Source organism: Erinaceus europaeus, chromosome 14 (genome assembly GCF_950295315.1).
Source record: "Erinaceus europaeus chromosome 14, mEriEur2.1, whole genome shotgun sequence".
NCBI lineage: Eukaryota > Metazoa > Chordata > Mammalia > Eulipotyphla > Erinaceidae > Erinaceus > Erinaceus europaeus.
In genome coordinates this window covers 69,550,591-69,569,562 of record NC_080175.1, presented here as the reverse complement: position 1 = coordinate 69,569,562, position 18,972 = coordinate 69,550,591, and the positions used below count along the sequence as shown (strand labels likewise).

At 36.6% G+C, this 18,972-nt stretch overlaps 1 protein-coding gene and 1 long non-coding RNA gene across 9 annotated transcripts in view; one reads left to right on the top strand and one right to left on the bottom strand.

Moving 5' to 3' along the window:
* Positions 1-12,948, top strand: part of LOC132532670 (uncharacterized) — a 60,226-nt gene extending 47,278 nt beyond the window's left edge. The window contains exons 2-5 of one of the 4 annotated variants that reach the window (XR_009544575.1): positions 7,529-7,618; positions 7,714-7,795; positions 10,855-11,146; positions 12,428-12,948. This is a non-coding gene — a long non-coding RNA (uncharacterized LOC132532670). Of the gene's footprint in view, positions 1-7,054; positions 7,619-7,692; positions 7,796-10,854; positions 11,147-12,427 lie in introns of those variants that run through there. The other 3 variants (XR_009544576.1, XR_009544577.1, XR_009544574.1) reach the window with 3 other exon arrangements.
* Positions 1-18,972, bottom strand: part of NLGN1 (neuroligin 1) — a 1,020,375-nt gene that overhangs the window by 120,565 nt on the left and 880,838 nt on the right. The window lies entirely within an intron of this gene.

Sequence of the window (18,972 nt, the reverse complement as noted above, 5' to 3'; positions counted from 1 at the left end):
TCTGTGCATCTCTGTCTTCCCCTCCTCTCTCTCCATTTCCCTCTTCCCTACCCAACAACAACAACATCAATAACTACAACAATAAAACAACAAGGGCAACAAAAGGGAATAAATAAATATTTATTTAAAAAGTCTGTACGCAATAAATTTCTATAGTAGCTTAAAAACACTTAAACTCACAAAATAGTCCTCAGTGTAGTAAACTTTGAAGAAAAAATGTAAAAAGAAAAATATATATACCTATAAGACCAGAATTGGGAAATAAACTAGAAAATATATCTCCTTACAAATTTTTCCTATAAGAAACTATTTATTTCTGAAGTAGAGTGACTCTAGAGTCAAAAGTTCTGAGTTTTCCAAACTTGAGTAGAGTGTGTAGGAAACAACACAGATTATAACACTGTATTTTCTAAATACTAAATTTCCTATATTCTTAATTTCTAATTCCTATACTATACATATATGTGTGATTTAAAAATTAAATGCTTACATAGTCAGAATATAGCCAGAGCAGATCACTAATTAATGTGTTCCATATAACTTAGCACTGTACAGTTATAAACTGCAGAGAATAATTTAGAGAAGTGTCAAAATCAAAGAAGCTTTTCACTGAGAAAAGTCACACACAGTACTACAAAGACTCCTTTGTGTTCACAAGTAATGTATATGCATTATGTCCCAATGTTGTTTGTGACTACACACATACACCTGTATTCAGAGGCATATGCTTTTGTTTGCATGTACAACTAAAATGATGTTATAGGCCTCTGTTCTGTTCCTTCTGAACGACAATCTATACCACTAAATCATTATTCATGTTTTACTTGAACACAAATAATGATTTACGACCCTAAAATGAAAATTCACAGTATTAAGTGGTACTGGCTCTCTCCTCATGAAGTGAATTGTGCAAGAGAGAAAGAATCATATTGGCTGGCCTGCAGAAAACCTATGCACTATAAATGCAGAGTTTTGTCGTTTCAAACATGACGTGATGAAACACCTTTTAAGATATTTTATATTTTACTATTTATTGGATAAAGACAGAAAATGAGGGGCCAGGCAGTGGTGAACCTAGTTAAGTGCACAAGGACCCGGGTTCAAGATCCTAGTCCCACTTGCCAGGGGAAGGATTCACAAGTGTTGAAAGAGGGCTTCCGGTATCTCTCTTTTCCTCTTTCTCCCTCTCCTTTGTCAATTTCTCTCAGTCTTTATTCAATGATAAGTAAATAAATATTAAAAGAGACTTCTAAAAAGTTGCTTGTAAAAAGGGAGAGAGAGAGACTCCTATAGCACGGCTTCACTGCTTGTGAAGCTTTCCCCCTGAAGGTGGAGACTGAGAGCTTGAAACTGTGTCTTGGGGGTTAGGCGGTAGCACTGCAGGTTAAGCACACATGGTGCGAAGCACAAGGACGGGCATAAGGATCCGGGTTTGAGTTGCCAGCTCCCCACCTGCAGGGGGGGAGTCGCTTCACAAGCAGTGAAACAGGTCTGCAGGTGTCTATCTTTTTCTCATCCCTATGTCTTCCCCTCCTCTCTTCATTTCTCTACGACCTATCCAACAACAACGACAGCAATAACAACAACAATAATAACCACAACAACGATAAAACAACAAGGGCAACAAAAAGGAAATAATAAGAAAAAAGGCTTTCAGGAGCAGTGGATTAGTGGTACAGGCACCGAGCCCCAGCAAAATAACCCTGGAAGGCGAAATAAATAAATAAATAAATAGATAGATAGATAAATAGATAAATAAAAAGAAACTGTGTCTCCATGCATTGTATTATGTGTGCTCAACCAGGTGTATCATCGCCTGTTGCCTGAAACTCCTTTTTAAGACTTGGCTGTTTCTATAAGAGAAAGAGACCAGAGCACTGCTCAGCTCTGGCACACAGCAGTGCCACTGACCCCCAGGTATGTTAAGTTCTGCATTCTAATGTGCTCTGCTATTTACCCAGTTCACCTGAAATTTATTTAAAGTACCACTGTGATATGTTTCAATTATATTTATGCATACCTCAAATTAACCAAAGATAGTACATTTTTATATATTATTGTTTTTTTCTTTTTGTTGCCTCTGGGATTATTGCTGGGGCTTGATGCCTGCACTACCAATCCACTGCTCCTTGAGGCCATTTTCTCCCATTTTTGTTGCCCTTGTTGCTCTAGTTGTTATTGGATAGGACAGAGAGAAACTGAGAAAGGAGGGGAAGACAGAGGAGGGGAGAAGAAGACAGACACCTGCAGACCTGCTTCACCACTTGTGAAGCGACTCTCCTGCAGGTGTGGAGCTAGCGGCTGGAACCCGGATTCTTGGAGGGTCCTTGTGCTTTGCACCATGTGTGCTTAACCCACTGTGCTACCGCCTGACCCCCATATATTAATTTTTTAATTGTTGAAAGTTTGATTGTATTGGTAGAATTAAGAAGACTAATTTGACTGCTCCCTATATTTAATTAATACAAATACACTTAATGTGGCTCGAATTGGGTACTCCTAGGTAAAAAATTAAAGGCTAATATTCATGAAGAAATATACACCTGCATGTTTCCATTTACCACAATGACTTGCAAAACACCTAATAAACACTACAAATCTTCAATATATGTGGTTTCAGAGCCAGAAATCTGAACTGAGAACTCCTGCATCTGCGTCAAGTACAAAGTTGTCCTAATAACATATACCATGGACTGTTAATGATTGTGAATGTGTACTTAATATAGAAACCATACACTTAGCATGGAGAATGTGAGTGATAAAACTCAATAGTTTTACTGTAGGTGGAGAATTATTCTTAAGACATTCTTGAGGGGATTTACAATCCAGTAAGGGTTATGCCACGACTGTTAAGAAGTCATTGTGATATCTCTAGCATGGAGCCAACCAGACTGGTATGGTTCTTAACTATATTGGGATGACTGTACTCTGAACAGGACCTCACTGTCCCCTAGGTCTCACTTTCCTCACTCTGAAAATTTTCAAAAAAGATCCAAATAATGGGGGTCGGACGGTGGCGCAGTGGGTTAAGCACACGTGGTGCAAAGCACAAGGACCAGCGTAAGGATCCCGGTTCGAGACCCCGGCTCCCCACCTGCATGGGAGTTGCTTCACAGGCGGTGAAGCAGGTTTGCAGGTGTCTCTCTTTCTCTCCCCCTCTCTGTCTTCCCTTCCTCTCTCCATTTCTCTCTGTCCTATCCAACAACGAACAACATCAACAATGGTAATAATAATAACCACAAGGAGGCTACAACAACAAGGGCAACAAAAGGGGAAAAAAATGGCCTCCAGGAGCGGTGGATTCATGGTGCAGACACCGAGCCCAGCAATAACCCTGGAGGAAAAAAAAAAGATCCAAATAACAAACATTGAGAGACTGTATAGATATTAAAGCACTTTGTATATGTTAGGTGGAGGGATTAATAGATGACATACTTTTCTGGGAGTGGAATTTTAATGATAACTTTATATAAACTGTCCACATCCCTGAAGTTGTGTTTGGCTGGGTGTTTTAAAAAGGTCAGGCAAACTTTAGAAGAGATATTTTGCCAGGTGGAAAAAGCCTGTGGGAAAATGACTGGCATTTACAAATTTAACATTTTGAATGTAAATCCTACATCTAAGGGTTGTACTGGAATTTGGGATGAGCAAGTAAACAGGGGAGTGTTTACTATATTAACCAGAACATAATAAGGCAGAGAAATAAAAGCTGATGGTGGTGGTGGTAGTTAAGAGGACTGAGTTACTGCATCTAAGTTGATGCCCTGACATGTGGAGTAAATGAGAGACTTGAAGCCACACAACACGGAAAGAGAAAATCTATGATGAGGAGAGTCCTGGGACTGTTAAAGACATCAACCAAAGTAATAAATGCTTCATAGTCTGGGAGCAATATAGCACCTGAAAATTTCTAAATCCTTAAGTATGATGTGATTGGTCATGCTAGTGTCATGGGAGCTCTGTAAAGGACAGAAAAGAAAAACACAAAGTCAGATTTGGACTGGATGGGAAGTACTGCACCAAAGCACATGAAGGAGGGGGTGGGCTTGAGAGAAGTTGAAAAGGGCCCTGGGGACTTATGTGTCAACAGCTCTACTGTAAACCATCTCCCCTGAATAAAATGGAAATCAGAATAAAGCTACAATCATCAGACTAGTATAGAATTGTCATTCAAACTGATAAAAAAATATTAGGGAGCTTAGAGAACCTAGAAAAAACCTGACATTCAGTGGTCCTATTGTCTGTATTACACACAGCAAGATATTTTGATAGAGATTAAACTCATATAGCTATTACCACATATAGTTAGGGCCATCTATTTCACTTTTAGTCATTGCTTTTAATATCTTACTTTGCTCAATTTATAAATTAAACTTCACTACCAGTGTGTATGTGCAGGAAAATCGGTATTCGTAGTGTTTAGAACTAACTATGCTTTTAGGGATCTGCTGGGGAGTCTTCAAATACATCCATGTAAGAAACAGGATTATGACTACTACTATTCTCATATGTACATTCAGCAAAGGTCTAAAAGAGAACAGGTAGATTTTTCTTGTTTCCTGAGAAAATGGTGCAGAAACATTTGAATATCAAAATCTATGAAATAAAAATTTAAAAATTGCCTGTAAACTAATTTAACTACTTAATGATGAGATTTCAAGAGGAAATTAAAGACATTAATATCTATTTTTTAACCTAAAACACCTCTTTTAAGACACTGAGTCATTAGAAAAGTATGGAAATTCATTTTTAAGTTCAGTGTCTAGATCTTATTGCTAGGTGCAATATTTTGTATATTTACCACTGGACCTGAAATTACCTATTTGCATATTTTATATTAAAATAAGAAGCAGAATTTTGTTTTCTTACAAAGAAAGCTAATCATAAAAATGTTTAACACTTACTCTATATTTGACATCTAGTATAGTCTTAATTTGTTGAAAGAACAGTCAAATATATTATCAAATCCCTAAATTAATCTTTCTTTAAAAATAAATTTGAAATGCATATTAATGACATGTTTTGAGAATAACAATTAGTCAAACACTTTTGTAGACAAAGTAAATACCTTTATAGCTCAGTGAATATATTTCAAAGAAGATATATTTATTGGTTGTCATTAGTGTTGTATGGAAATACATGGGCTTTGCGAGGCTTAATATATATTTTTCTTTTTAACCAGAGCACTGCTCAGCTCTGTTGATGATGCTGCAGGGGCTTGAACCTGGGACTCTGGAGCCTCAAGCATGAGAGTCTCTTTGCATTACCATTATGTTATCTACCTTTTGACCATTAATGTCTATTTTATTTGTCTACATGGCACTCCACTTTCCTCAGTAAAATGACAGGATTTGTAAAATCATTTTTAGGAAAATTCTGTTAATTATTATTATTCTGATAATTGAAATTTTCATGTTAAGAAAACTCATATTTGTATTTCTGATTAGGGATATGATACAGTTGCCCAAATAGTTATAGGCAGGACACTTGAGTAGATGATAAAAATGTACAGATTACTACTCAATTTAGGGACTCAATTGCCCAGAAGTAGATTTGGCTACACTTTTCTTATATGTACAGAGGAGTTGATATATATAATATAAAATATATATATTGCCTCCAGGGTTATCACTGGGACTTGGTGCCTGCACTATAGATCCACTGCTCCTGGAGGCCCTTTTTTCCTTTTGTTGCCCTTGTTGCTTATCATTATTGTTATTATTATTGTTGCTATTGGATAAGACAGAGAGAAACTGAGAGAAGAGGGGAAGATAAAGAGGGGAAGAGAAAGATAGACATCTGCAGACCTGCTTCACTGTTTGTGAAGCGACCCCCTTGGAGGTGAGGAGCCAGGGGCTCGAACCAGGATCCTTGGGCCAGTCAGTCCTTGTGCTTCTCACCATGTGTGCTTAACCTGCTGAGCTACTGACCATCCCTCAGGAGTTGATTTTTAAATTAAATGCTAGAAAATTCAGAGAGTGGATTTGAATTGATCATGTAAGTCCTTCCAACCCTAGAATTCCTGATCTATGTAGGAGCAAAGAGAAGCTTGGATTTCGACAATCAACACTTAAAATCACATTGAAATACTATTTTTTCTGATAAGTACATAAAGTTTACATATTTATTGAGCCATAGTAGGTACTCAATAGTACTGTCATTCCTTGATTCTCTTCAGGAGCTTCATGTAGTCACCACCTAAGTCTAGGTAGATCATCAAAATGATATTTTTCTGCCTGGCAAATACTATACTTTTGAGATGTTACACCTTGAGAGTAATACTTTTAAGAGAATTGTTTTGGTTGTTATAACATTTCTCAGATATGATACATTAACCTAAATATGATTCACATAGTTTTTCCACATAGATTTGAAGTTATGCTTTTCTGAGTAGAAAAAGGAAAGAAAATACAAATTTCCAGGTTCAACATGATAAGAATAACTGAAAGGCACTGACTAGTGAGTAACTGTGGAAAAGCTCATTGGTATTTCAAAGGCTAGAATTACAGGTGATAACTTACTTTGATGACTATGGTACAAATAAAATGTGGACTTGGACTAGCAGCCTACCTTGATTACCACATCTGCCTCATAGCCTAGGGAGCCTGTCTCTTACTGTCACTAATTTTCTTTTCTGTGTAATCTTTTATTAATAAATATTCATTGCCCCTCTTTTCAGAAACCTTATTTCTATACTAGGGTTTCTTTATCTTCTCATTCTTCAAACTTTTTACTAGACTCACTGTCCTTTCCTGTCCAATCCTGTTTACATAGCCAGATAAATAGAAATTTATAATACTGTTATCACATTTAATGCCTATAATATGAGAATTACAATATTATACTCAGAGCTTGTTTATAAATGATCTTCTCAATTTAAAGCTGCCCCATTTCCCTGTGTTTGACCCTTTTTGATGCCTGTCCATTGGTATAGTTGCAGTCATCAGTTTCAAAAGTAGATAAAAATTTAATTAAAATTATTTAGATATGCCAACAGAGGAAGTCTCTTATGTAGTATATTTCATACTTAACTTTATGAGAGTGCAAGAAATTCTGAGAACTATGGGTGAAGAATAAGAAGTTTTCCTTAAATAGTAGCAGTCTTTCCTTATGGAGACAGTCAAGATAACACACACACACACGCACACGCACACACACACACACACAAATGCAATAATGTTCAGTACATTCTGGATGGGCATCAAACTGGCTATTGCAGTGGCTACTTAATAAAGAATTCTCTTCCTTGCAGAAAGGCTTTTTTTTTTTTTTTTTTTTTGTATCTGTCAAACACATTGCTAGGTCTTCAGAAACAAAATTTTAGAACAGTAGGCTAAAAATATCTGAGGACACACAATAGCCTGAGCAGCTGTCCCCATGACCTGGATTAGCCTGAAGTTTCCAGGGCATCTTCCCAAATCCATAGTAGGCACTCAAGAACACACGTGTCTAAATGAATGTCACACTGAATTGTACCACTTCACATAATCTTTAAATACAAATTATCTTCCCCAAGAGAAACTCCAAGAGAAACTCCTGTGTAAAAGTTTGCCTGCTAGCACGGGAGAGCTGAATAATAACTGCCATTGATTTGAAAAGAGAAAACACACTAAACAAGGTAAGTAAACACAAAACGTACTGCTGTTCTTTTCTTTGGTTTTAATGCTACTTAGACACAACCTTTTGTCAGAGTTATTTTCTCCCTCCCATGAGCTGTCAGGAGCCCCACACAGGCAGGGCTCATGGACTGCATGGCAGGCTTCTTCTTTACAGCAAAGGCAAGGCAACCATTTTAGTGAGTGTTGTTAACATCACTTTCTCATTTACCTAAATTCTTAGATTTTATCCTCTAACGATAGTGTTCACAGTACTTTGGATAATCTTAGAGTAAAGCATTCATTTTCGTTCCCACACAATCCAAGTCTACCTCTAAAAAATTTTAAAAGAATTAAAAAAAATATTATGTCAATAAAATGTCTAATCAAAACAGAATGGTTTATTTTCTGAAAGATAGAGCTATGAGCTCTTAAAGTTATAAAATTTAAAATGAGGGGGTCAGGCGGCAGGCAGTAGCACAGCTGGTTAAGTGCACACAGCGCGCAAAGGACCAGCATTAGGATCCCAGGTTGAGCCCCCAACTTCCCACCTGCAGGAGAGCTCGCTTCCCAAGGGGTGGGCACCCTGTGGAAATGTACCTCTCTTATCTGATCTTACAGTATTGTCAATATTTCTTATCAATACTTCTATTTTATAAATAAAAATAAAAAACTAAATTGATAAATTATCATTTATAGATTCACCTATGCTACAACATAAATAAAAGTTCACAGGAAAAAAAATAACTGTGAACACACAAGCACACCAATTCTTGCAACCCTTATTTCTTTATTTATTTTGGTACTTCCTTTCTGTTCATTTTGCATGCCCTTGCTTATTTCTACTCTAATTTATGTTATCTGCTATTTCTGTAGTGTAAAGCAACTCTAGGCAGGGAGACATTTCTTTTGTCTAAAAATGAGAACTAAATAGGAAAAAAAAATCCATTACACCCTTAGTAGATATGTTATTTGACTTATCATTGAAACCTGAAAAATACACCAGTAAGATTTCCTCATATTGTCTAATGAAAAGTTTGCAAGCACTTTTCCACTATATATTGTTCACAAGTGCTTCATTGTCCCCTGACAAATGGTCTGTAGCAAATCTCTAAAATCTTTTCTCACAGTTGCACAGCTTAAAAGATTCATACCATCAAACACTGTACCTCAAAGGCTAATGTCTCTTCTCCAAATTTCAAATACTGTAGCCTAATAAAAATTTAAAGAGTCCGAGCTCCTCTCCAGGGAGCAGCTGTCAAGCATCTCTTGGAAAAAAGAAACATAAACATTCTCTATCTAGAGTACCAATATCTTGTCTTTGAGCAAAGACATAGTAAGGACAGGTTCTTTTTTATTTTTATTTTTTTTAAATCCAAGTTGTGCTATTTGATGTTAAAATTCTAGGGTTTTTATTTCTCAATAACTGTTAAACAAAAGTGTTTCAATTATATGAGATCTATTTAGGAAAAGAAAAAAATATATATATATGATCTCATATCCATATATTACTCTTTAGTACTATTTGTTTTCTTTTACATATATTTTTAAACATGTATGCATGCATATACACAAACATACAAACATTATCTACTCTGAGGACATTGCTATTTCTTTAACAGTGTTCATCATCAATTTTTCTGTGCAAAGTCTGATTTATCCTGCTCATAGCTGTATTCCATTAAGTCGCAGCTGCCCTGGAGACAAAACAAAGTTCATTTCAGTTTAGCAGCATTTTCCATTTGGCTCTCCTCTCCTCTCAATACATTTCATCAATGAGCTTTCATTTACAGTTTCTGGTTCAGTATAATTCCTTGTAGTAATATTCCTTCATAAAAGCTAGAGCTAAAAAATCCTGAGCAGCAAGGATCAAAACACTTACTTTACGTCATCTAGAGAACAATTGATTTGAGGACAGAGAGGGTGAGAGTAAATTGGAAAGGTTGCCACATGCTTTCACAAAAACGCAATCTCATTTTTCCATTACAGCATCTCAAAGGGTATTTACACTATCACTCTAATAAAGAATTCATGTAAACTCAGTTTAACATTGAAGTTATTTAGAAAATGAACTGTAAATGAGCTTTTTCTGTGATTCATTTCTATCCAGGGTGCTGCATACTGAGTTTTTTTTTCAGAAGAAAAACATGCCCACTTTAAGAACTAATGATTGTTCTAGACTCCTACACAATTATGAAATAACCTACTGTAAGAACAGATTCCATTCAAATTTTGCCATCATCTATTAACCACATACAGAAATTAATCAGTTACATTTTATTTTGGCTGCATTGTGGTTCACTCTTTTGTAACCAATAAAGACAATAGAAATCAGAAGTAGAGAAAACCATAGAAAGCCATTTTCAACTAGCCAGTAATTGAAAAAATAATGAATGCACTAAGGAGGGCAATTCAGTTAAATCTCTCAAATCACTTGCATTTATAAATTCAGTGACTAAGGATATGTATCCACAGTTTATTACAAATTATTTTAATAATTTAACTGTATTCCAGCTCTACATGTCATTTGCTAGTACTGAATAAGGGAAAATTAATCATTTGGCAACTGAAAACACAAGAAAATATAAAACAGTTATTTTCTCTCAAATCCTTAAGTACTACAATGAAGCTATTTTTTTAAAATACCACACTCTAATATATTACAGTTTCATTCTATGTCAATATGCAAAATTTAACTCAATTTCAGTTTAAGATAATCATATACATTTTAAAGGTGTTTTTAAAAATGTTTTATTATCTTTATTTATTGATAGCCATATCAATAAATAGCCATAAATCAAGATGGTGACAAAGAGGGAGAGAGACAGAGAGACACCTACAACACTGCTTCATCACTCGCAAAGCTTTCCCTCTGCAGGTGGGAACCAGAGGCTCAAACCTGGGTCCTTGCTTATTGTAATATGTGTCCTCAATCAGGTGTGCCACCACCCAGCCCCTCGAAGGTGTTTGCTACTTTAATTCTGGGAAAACTAAGGCTAATTATGAATGTCAGTATGTAATATAGTAATATTTGAAATCAAGAAAATACTTAATTACTCTTGTAATAAGTGGTATATCAGACTTTTTGTTCTGTAAATTAATGGTTACAGATGTCTACAGTTACAGGTATTGTAAATGTGAATATCTACCTTCCCTTTCTATTCTTCAAATGTGAGGTAGATGATTCTCAAGATTATGTTATATATTATGTTATATGTATTCTATATTATATTTACTCTTCACTTTGACCATTTCTTAGGACTGTGACAATTTTGTTCCAGAATTATACCTATAGCAAGTTCTTTGAAACATTGAGAAACAAGAAGAGTAAGGGAGTCACATTTTGTAGCTAAACATCTTTAAGGAATTGGCATCTACACTAACACTTGAACACTAAGAAGTCAGCTTCTTGCCCATGCAAAAAAACTAGTAAGTGAACTGGAGATTTAAGTTTGCCTGGAGCACAGTGAAGACAGAAGAAATGAATGGCAAGAACTACTGAGAGAAGTCCTCCAGAATAAAAAGTAAAGGGATTCCTGACTCCAAAGGAGGTAAGCAGAGGTAGAATATTAATGGGAATTCAAACAACAGCCACAAAAGAAACAAACGTACTGGAAAAGAGAAGACAGAAAGGACAGAGGGCTAGGACCAATGTTGGTGAACCAAGGTCAATTACCAGAGAGCTAGGCATCAGAAGAGGAACTTGTAAATCTTAATCTTTTTCTCGCTATTACTGGAAGCAGAGGGAAAATGCTGGGTAGGATGAGTTAGGAAGAGAAGGATGAATACAGGTTAACTCCATTTGGAAGTGGAACTCCGAAGAAGAGTCTGAAAGGGAGAACACAGGATAGAACTTGGACTGGGGGTGGTGCTGGGGAAGGAAGGTACTGGGGGGAAAAGAGGTTGGGATCCTTGAGGTGGGAGGAGACAAGAGTATGTAGCAGACACTTGCTACACAAAACTGAGAAACTGTTGTGACACAGATGTAACTAGTATATGGCTGCTAAAGGTAATTAACAACCTACCAGCAACCTAAGTCATCTTATGAGCATAGTACAAATTTACACAAGCCCACAAGGGATTGTGGGTGCATAGTAAATGATTTGCTAGTCTGGAGGAAGTTGGGCACTCTCTCTCTTCTGCTCTTCCCTGGCTCACTCATCTCTGGCACAGCTCAGTGTGGCTCTGCTCTCCAGGACCAGCCTTGGCAGCTCGTCCCAGGACTGTATACATGTAGCTCAGCTCTGTAAAACTAGCTTAAGAGGACTCACTTCTCTCCACTAATAATGACTAGCTGATATTTGCCTCTTTACCGTACTTAATAGCTGCCATGTAATAAACCTTCATTATTTTAAACCCACAACAAGATGCCCTCAAAGTCTTTTATTTTAAAATTACAATAAGAAACCATACGCGTGTATAAACAAAGGTGCTGCAACTCATTATTCCTTTAAAGAAGCAAAAAGAATGGAGTAAAAGGAGAAAGATAGGCAAAGGCTAGATCACACAGAACTTAGATGGGTGTTTACAGCCAACAATATTTATACACTTTTTCCTATATTTGGGAGCTACTCTCTCCCTGATCCAGCTTTCTAGCCCTTTTTCCAGCCACAACGTCATCTCCCCAAGACAATAACTTGGGTCCACCTGCATATCAGATGTCAGGCTCAGGCAAAAACTAATAAAGTCATGGGCCCTTTGGAATATACCTAAAATGGACCTACTAGCTATTTCCAAAACAGAGACCCCAAATCTTCATCTGCACTATTCCAGCCTTTATGTTCATGATTAATCAACAATTTGTATGGCTTTATATGTTAATTCTTTTTCAGCATTCAGGTTCCAGATGCTAGCATGATGCCAACCGGACTTCCCTGGACAGATGACCCCACCAATGTGTCCTGGAGCTCTGCTTCTTCAGAGCCCTGACCCACTAGGGAAATAGAGAAAGAGAGGGTGGGAGTATGGATCGACCTGTCAACACCCATGTTCAGCTGGGAAGCAATTACAAAAGCTAGCCCTTCCACCTTCTGCACCCCATAATGACACTGTGTCCATATTCCCACGAGGTTAAAGAATAGGAAAACTATCAGGGGAGGGGATGGGATATGGAACTCTGGTGAAGGGAACTGAACCCCTCTTATCTCATGATTTTGTCAATGTTTCTATTTTATAAATAAATAAATTTTTAAAAAGATTGCTAAGAAATTTGCATTTTGATCAACACACAAGGAAATTTAATAGAGAGCTGTAAACATGTAAACAAATAACTATAATTACTTGACACTTTTAGAAAGGATTATACTATACAGACTGATCCATGAATACAAGGGTGTAGTAAGCAGGTGGCACACAAAAGTAAGTGGTTCATTGTAACATATGCATTCAACCAGGTGCTCCACCACCTGACGCCTGCTTATATTCATTTTAAAGGACTGTGCCATTTAGCACTGCCCATTGTATTCATTGAGCATCCAGAATCTTATTGAAGAAGTCCAGGTAATAAGATGGTGGTTCAAAAACCACTTACTTTTTTTTTTTTTTTTTTTTTTTGATATACACCAGTTTCTGTGAGAGAGAGCATATCTTCACACGTATCTATAAACTACTGCAAAATATATACCTGAAAGCAGAAGTACACTAGAGTTTGCAGTGGGTACCTCCCTAACACTTCCTCTCCACTATTCCAAGCTTTGGGTCTATGATTGCTCAACAATTTGTTTGGCTTCGTATGTTAACTCTCTTTTCAGTCACCAGGTTCCAGATGCCATCAGGATGCTGGCCAGGCTTCCCTGGATTGAAGACCCCACCAATGTGTCCTGGAGCTCAGCTTCCCCAGAGACACACCCTACTAGGGAAAGAGAGAGGCAGACTGGGAGTATGGACCGACCAGTCAACGCCCATGTTCAGCGGGGAAGCAGTTACAGAAGCCAGACCTTCTACCTTCTGCAACCCACAATGACCCTGGGTCCATGCTCCCAGAGGGATGGAGAATGGGAAAGGTATCAGGGGAGGGGGTGGGATATGGAGATTGGGTGGTGGGAATTGTGTGGAGTTGTACCCCTCCTACCCTATGGTTTTGTTAATTAATCCATTCTTTTTTTTTTTTTAATTTTTTATATTTTATTTTATTTATTTATTCCCTTTTGTTGCCCTTGTTGTTTTATTGTTGTAGTTATTATTGATGTCATTGTTGTTGGATAGGACAGAGAGAAATGGAGAGAGGAGGGGAAGACAGAGAGGGGGAGAGAAAGATAGACACCTGCAGACCTGCTTCACCGCCTGTGAAGGGACCTGCCTGCAGGTGGGGAGCCGGGTGCTTGAACTGGGATCCTGATGCGGGTCCTTGAGCTTAGCGCCACCTGCGCTTAACCCGTTGTGCTACAGCCCGACTCCCTAATTAATCCTTTCTTAAAAAAAAATAATAAGTGGTTTTTGAACCACCATCTTATTACCTGGACTTCTTCAGTAAGATTCTGGATGCTCAGTGAATACAATGGGCAGTGCTAAATGGCACAGTCCTTTAAAATGAATATAAGCAGGCGTCAGGTGGTGGAGCACCTGGTTGAATGCATATGTTACAATGAACAAGGGCCCAGGTTGTCCCCAACTGCAGGGGGAAAGCTTCACAAGTGGTGAAACAGTGCTGCAAGTGTCTCTCTGTCTCTCTTCCTCTCTATCTCTCCTTTCTTCTCAATTTCTGGCTATTTCCAGCAAATAAATTAATATTAAATACATAAGTAAGTAAATAAATAAAATGATTATAAGCAAAGTACCATTTATCTTCAACTTGTTTTAAGATTTCATTAAAATTAAGAGCATTTGTTATCTCTTTCTGGTGAAAAAAAACTTAATATGCCAAATATGTTTCAGATGGTATATTTATGTATATACACAGGTAGATTGATAGATAGTATATACATATTATAAATATGTATTTTTGCAATTGAATAGTTTATAGTACACTTAGGGCAGTTTTAGATAAAACATTTAGTTCCATTTAAAATATTTTGAAAATTTAGATCAGTCTTATTCTTCACCATTTATGTTTAATAGGAAAAAGTTTCTATCTGACTAATTCTGTTTAACCGCTTTTACATGAGATTTGTCAATAAAGAGTTTTCATAGTACAACTTACATAGGGCTGTATTCTTGTACTCTTATTCTTTTAATCATAGCTACTATTTTCTTTTTATTTATTTATTTAATTTATTTTTTTCCCTTTTGTTGCCCTTGTTGTTTTATTGTTGTTGTTGTTGTTGGATAGGACAGAGAGAAATGGAGAGAGGGAGGGGAAGACAGAGAGGAGGAGAGAAAGATAGACACCTGCAGACCTGCTTCACCGCCTGTGAAGCGACTCCCCTGCAGGTGGGGAGCCGGGGTTCGAACCGGGATTCTTATGCGGTCTTTGTGCTTTGTGCCACCTGCGCTTAGCCTGCTGCGCTACAGCCCGACTCCCCATAGCTACTATTTTCTATTCATATTATGAAGTTTAAAATGTTAATAAATGTTCCTGAGATACTTTTTTTCACAACTTACTTTTAACTCTGAAGTGAAGTCTGAAATAAAACTTTGGTCCATCTGTAGTGTGGAAATTAGTGAAAGAGCACAAGATGAACTGACTGTTCTGAAGACTTTAGAGGTATCTGGAGCTTGTTTAATAACAAATAGTACAGGCAGCATATTTGGTCTAAATCAGTCACTCAGTCCTTAATGCAAAAACCCTTTTAAAACTAGGTTGTACAAAGGAAATCCATCAACAGAGCACAATGATCTAAATAAATTTGTACCAAGCTGTGCTTTTTTTCTGAAGGCTGTGTAAAGGTTATATATATATATATATGTTCTAGAGACTCAGGGGAATTTCATCTGTCTCTAATAATTCTTAAAAATTTGTTTGTGAACATAAATATGTTTTAATTTAAAGGTCTGAGGACAATTCAACATTTCTGAGCTGTGAAACACGGTAAAAAAGGTAAACTATAGTACAGATATCAGAACTTTTTAAAAATTGTGCACATAACTAGCACATTGGATATGATAGCAACTGTTTTCAAAGGGCCTGCAGAGGGAGTCATGAGGTCATGAGGGTAGAATGAAAAACTTTAAATTATTAATAAAGATACATCTGTTGATAAATCTATACGTAGAGAGCAACATTTTGTTATTAAATACCTTCTTCTAAACTTATGAAACAAAAACAATTTGTGAACTTGTATGAGAGTAAAGGAGGAATCTTCTTCAAAAACAAATGAAGAATGTCTTTGTTTTCTTTATGCAAAGGTTATGGCTAGTCAACATGTGACATGGCAGCAGTATTAGGTTATATATATAAACACTTATAAAGAAAAGAAAGGGAACTATATGAGCAATAGGGATATTTACAGATGATGGGAAGGGATGTGTGTGTGGACTATTACTTAGAGATTTCAGAGGCAGAGGAGAGTGGTCCAGGATGTAGCACATTAGATAAAAGAGTTGGGCTCGTGAACATGAAGTTCCAAGTTCAGTCCATGGTATTGCAAATGCCAGAGTGATGCTCTAGCCCTCTGTCTTCCCCTCTCTTCCATAAATAAAATCTTTTAAAGACAATGAAGAATGACTGCAATGGGAAAAACGCTATTAGATACAAAGAACCTGCTCATCAACTCCTGCTAGTTAGAGACAACTGGTAGGTGACATAATTAATGTGATACAATGATCAATATCCTGCAGACTTAACTGTTTTGGAACTTGATGGTTTAATCTTTTCTTATTCCTTAGTCTTATTCATTTCCAACATAAAGATTTTACTCTTTGTCCTTTTCCTTTCCAGTCCAAATAACTTTGCAGTTCCTCCTAAATATGCATCTCCTGAATCTGTTAGTTCTTATCATGTGCTTTAATTATAACTTCATTGACAATTACATACGAGTTATATGACATCATGACGTTCTCTTCCCTAGTTCTAACTTAACTTTCAGATCCTTTTCCCAACATAATCTAAAGCATAAACTTATATTTGTTTATTTTATTTTACTTATATGTGGTAAAAGGTCTTCACCCTATATGATTTACCCACTCCCAGAAAATACTTTATTTATTTCAGTCTCATATTAAGCTGGAGAGCGAGTCAGAGAAATTAAGAGACACCAAGACACTACTCCACTACCCATGAAACTCACCCTTGTGCTGTGTATGGTTCTTCCATGGGATGCTGGGGGATCAAATCTTGGTTCTTATGATTAGTAAGATGCGAGTTTTACTATGTAGACTATCTTCCAGGCTCATAACTAGCTTTAGTACGGTGGTTCCTTACTAGCATCATCTTGACCAGGAAAGAGACGTTTGGTAATGTCTAAGTACATTTTCTGTATCAGAACTGAGAGGGTGTGGAGGCCAAGAAATCTATTAAAAATCCTGCAGTGCACAAGATAGCTAGCGTTCCACAAACTATAATGGCACAGGGTGTTAACTGTGCTGAATTTGAGAGACTCTACTCCAAAGACATAGGCTGTTCAATCAACTTCACCAAAATAGATGAATCTTAATGTGAAAAAGAAGAAAGACTGCAATAATTAGTTTTTTTAAAAGTGTTAGTAAATATTTACAATGAAAATGTAAACAATGTTCATGGTTCAGGTTTCTGATAAACAACTCAGTTTCTACTAGGTGAATTTTCTAGTTCATGTGTGGTCCAAATTACTAGCTCTGTTCCTTCTAACTACATTGTGATTATTTTGCTAGCTCTCAGTTATAGTGTATAAAAAGACATGGAACATAATGTTTTTATGTCTACTTGGACAAAGGGGATAAAATAGAGATAAGCAATAAGGATTGTAGTTGCCCATTTATTTAACAGTCCTATTTTGAGTTTATTCACAGGAGAATGAGAGTTTGTAAGTCATATCTGAGAGGACGTAAATTTCATGTAATGTAAAATGTTTTCCTTTTTTCCTGCCTAGTTATGTAAAGTTTGGAAAGAAAGATATGACCCGATATCTGTGGTCTGCATGTCCGGGTTTCTTGTGGCGCAAATTTTTGCTTTCTTTGTTCTCTACTCTGTCTTATAATTATCTGTCCTGTGTTCTAGTTTTGACTTCAGTATTTTTAGAGATCTTTGGGTAAACATCTTGAGATTTTATTAGAGTCACTGAAATTTGAGTTTTGATGTCTATATCATTTTATGAAAATGAAAGGTTTGGAATCCATGAAGATATAAGAACCTAAGGATTCTGACATTCAAGAAGGTTTAGAGGCCACTTCACAAGCAGTGAAGCAGGTCTTTAGGTGTGTTATCTTTCTCTCTCCCTCTCTATCACCTCTCCCCTACCCTCTCTATTTCTCTCTGTCCTGTCAAATAAAAATTGGGGAAAAAATGCAAAAATGCCTGCTGGGAAGTATGAATTCATAGTGCTAGCACCAAGCCCCAGAGATAACCCTGGTGGGGAAAAAACTGTTTACAGTTTGACATGCAAATGAAAAGAGGTATAGTGATAACTACTGAACAGAACAGAATAATGAGAGAAGGCAAAGACAGACTATCCATTTTAAAATAGAAGTCAGTCATCTTTAATTAAAAAAAAGGAATATAAAAATATCAAGACACTGTTGACTGCTGAAATGGGTATCTTAACACAGAAATATCAGACGGAGAGAGTGTTTCAAGCAATAGTATAAGAGACAATGAAGACTTAGGAGAGAATAGTCGAAACTGGGTTACAAAAAGTCTGACGGCAGATGATATTGGAGGCATACTTAGCAGTTCTCCTTCCAGCATGGCTGTGATACAGACTATCATTGGGGCCTTAGGTACGTACATCCAAGGTGGAAATAATACAAACATGGCAGGTTTTCCTCCCTATCAAATGTAAAAGCATGAGCACTAGGTCTGGTCATGACTGCTGGGTAAAATTTTATTTTCAGAACTTCCTTATCTGCCAGGTCTTGGCAAATAAAATATTCTGCTTTATAAAATGATCACATGTGACTGGAAGAACAACACACAGAGAAGAAGAGTAGGAAAAGAATGTCTGAAATAGATGGTGTACAAAGTAACAACTTTTGAAATATGTCCTATGGTAATGCTTATTCCATCACTTAAATCTATGGAAGATTTTTGATAGGAAGATAATTTAATTATAAAGAAATATGCATGCTAAGTAAAAAGGTTTCCATTATTGTTGTATTACCCATATTTAGTCTAGGATCAGAGACATAGGTGGTAGACAGATGCCTGATGAATAAAGGCTTAAATTGCACAAAGTATGATTATAGAATCTTAACTATTTAAATAGATAGCATCTTTATTATCTATTTAATAATTTTATTTTAATATACAACATATAAGATTTTTTAGGAGACATCCAAATGTAGATACTGTCTTATTTTACCATAT